Consider the following 2,559-nt stretch of genomic DNA (forward strand, 5'->3'; position numbering starts at 1 on the left):
ACCAATGACAGAAAATAACAATCTTCTAAACAAAAGCAACATAGTGCATCCCAAAGCCCAAAACAAATGCCTTTGGCTTACCTGTTATTATGAAGTAAATATGCTAACAGAAAGAGAAACTGAATGCATATAAATACACTATGTAAGAAAATTAAAATTTGCACTATGCAAGAAAATTAGAAATTAAAAATAAAAAACCCAAATATAAGGAATGAGCAACTTAAATGTAAGCAATAAATGTGGAGATTTGGCCATTTGGTTTTAGCCTAAGTTCTGTGGTATGTATCTAATTTGCAGGTGTAAAAAACTTGAAGTAATATGATAGAAGATCTACAATAACCAGGAAGTTCAAAGCCTGCAGCTACTTGTAACACTCTTGTCCACTAGGAAAGAAACCACAGTGGCACTGACTTTCTTCCTTCTATGGACATCAAAAAGTGCTGAAAATGTTCTGAACAGTTAGGACAAATTCAACAGACAATCCATGAGGCTGCACCAGTCCCACTAGATGGCACCATCATGGGGAAGTCACTCTGCTCTCCCATTTGGAGCTGCAAGGGCTGAAACCTCTCTTGATCTTTGAAAAATGGAAAGCTGTCATCAACACAGTGATAGCCCCTTGGGAAATTATGATGCATAACAAGAATACAGAGCCAGGAGAAGGAGTTTTTCCAAAAGCACCCTTTTCTCCCAGTACCACTGCTCCCTACCCACCCTCCTTTCAAATGGATGGTCTGAGAGATACAATGTCTTACTGGTAAAAGAAGTCCTACGAAATAGAGATTTTCTTTTTCCAGCTCTGTAAACTACAGAATAGTTTACTCATTTTCTTTTTTTCAAGTTTCTTTGCTATGGAAAAAAAATATTCTCCTGCTAGTCCTCAAATAATATTTTATTGTCATCAATATAGTTATCATGACTGGAAACATCAAAATAACGTACAATTAAAGATATAGATGAACTTTTGTATGGAAAACTTCTTTCTCTTATGTTAAAGGTAAAACTTCCTATTAAACAGGTTACTGTATTGAAGTTTTCTGACACCTCAGTTACATGACTTTAAGTTGGGTCTAGGCAACAAAATTCAGAATGCCACTCATTCCCATCACTTATTCCCTACTCCATCAAAAGAATACCTGAATACAGCCATCATGAACCCAAAAACAGAATGAAAGAAAAACATTCTAACAACAAAGACTACTAGGCAACAGAGCGAGACCCTGTCGCATACAAATAAATAAATAAATGGTATTGGTGTGTGAAACAGCTAACACTAGATACCCATATATGAAATCTTCTAATTGCTACAATTAACTACATGATAGGACAGAAAGGGAACGGTTGGCTAAACATCTTTTCGGAAATCAAATTTAGTTTAAGGTGATCATGTATCAAATTTACAATTTTATAAAATGTAGAAAAAGAGATCATTTTCCTTTAAGAAGACATTCAACGTCTACTATGTGGTACTACTTAAAAGTATATGATCTTATTTCAGGGTCTATAAAGTGATGATTCTTACTGTGACAAAACAGTCCCACCACTTTTCATGACTTTTCATTTTGCTTTTCTTTTCAATGCCATCCACACACTGAATAATTCTTTTTAATCAATATAACTAAAATCAATGACATTAATCAAAAAAGCAGGTTAGACTGAAGAATCCAAAAAAAAGTACATCCTATTTTCTTTGAACTTAAAACATATAAATGTACATTCTTTTGCCAGTCTTTTGAGGTAGGCCCTTCGAGTTACAGATCCACTGACTGCAGTCTCACACAAGCCACACCCATAATACATCATCTGCAATTTCCAGTTTCGATTTCTTTATAAAGTAAGAACTTGAAGATACTTGCCAAGGATTTAAATGAAGGAATTCTTCCAGATTAAAAATATATATATATGTTTTTATAGATATCTCCTTCTTCTTACTGACTCACCTTATAGTTAGTCTTTCTAGAGCAGTTAACTTAGTTTTCAAGGAAACAATTCTTTCATTTTGCAATCATTATTTCCTTGGTTTTTGCAATTAAATTGTGTAACTACAATACAAGCCCAAGTTATAAAATGATCCTTGGCAAGTCTATAATTCAACTGGTGGGAACAATGCAGTGAGCATCAGTCAGTACAGCTGACAAGGAAAGAATGAAGAGTGCCCATTAATCCAGTGAGTTAAATAAATACAAATTTGTTAACTAATATCCGTGCTATAAAATATACAAATTCACTTCTTATTGCTCCTATTGTCCTTGGAACAGTACCTGGCACATCATAAGTACTATAAGCTACTATATTGGCACTGATACTCAACTAGGTACAGGTAACAATGCATGCAGGAGTGAAATTCCACCTACTTTACACAGTCTCCAGAATCACAGAGACTACTTGTCCTTAAATTATCAAAAGGGAGCAGAGTAGGGAATATAAACTGCAACAGATCCTGAGTGAAAACATATGAATATAAGATACAGTCAGTTTCCAATGACTGGAAGTGGATTATTCAGTGCTTAAAGAAAGCGATCTTAAAAAGAAATAGACTAGCTCACGTATCAGGTCAAC

The 2,559-nt window shown here is 34.5% G+C and overlaps 1 protein-coding gene across 1 annotated transcript in view; it reads right to left on the reverse strand.

Annotated features, from left to right (window-relative positions):
* The window catches only part of TLK2 (tousled-like kinase 2), a 145,847-nt gene that overhangs the window by 129,314 nt on the left and 13,974 nt on the right, over window positions 1-2,559 (reverse strand). The gene's annotated exons all lie outside the window — the stretch shown is intronic.

This window comes from Propithecus coquereli, unplaced genomic scaffold (genome assembly GCF_000956105.1).
Source record: "Propithecus coquereli isolate 6110/MARCELLA unplaced genomic scaffold, Pcoq_1.0 Scaffold119, whole genome shotgun sequence".
NCBI classification, from domain to species: Eukaryota; Metazoa; Chordata; class Mammalia; order Primates; family Indriidae; genus Propithecus; species Propithecus coquereli.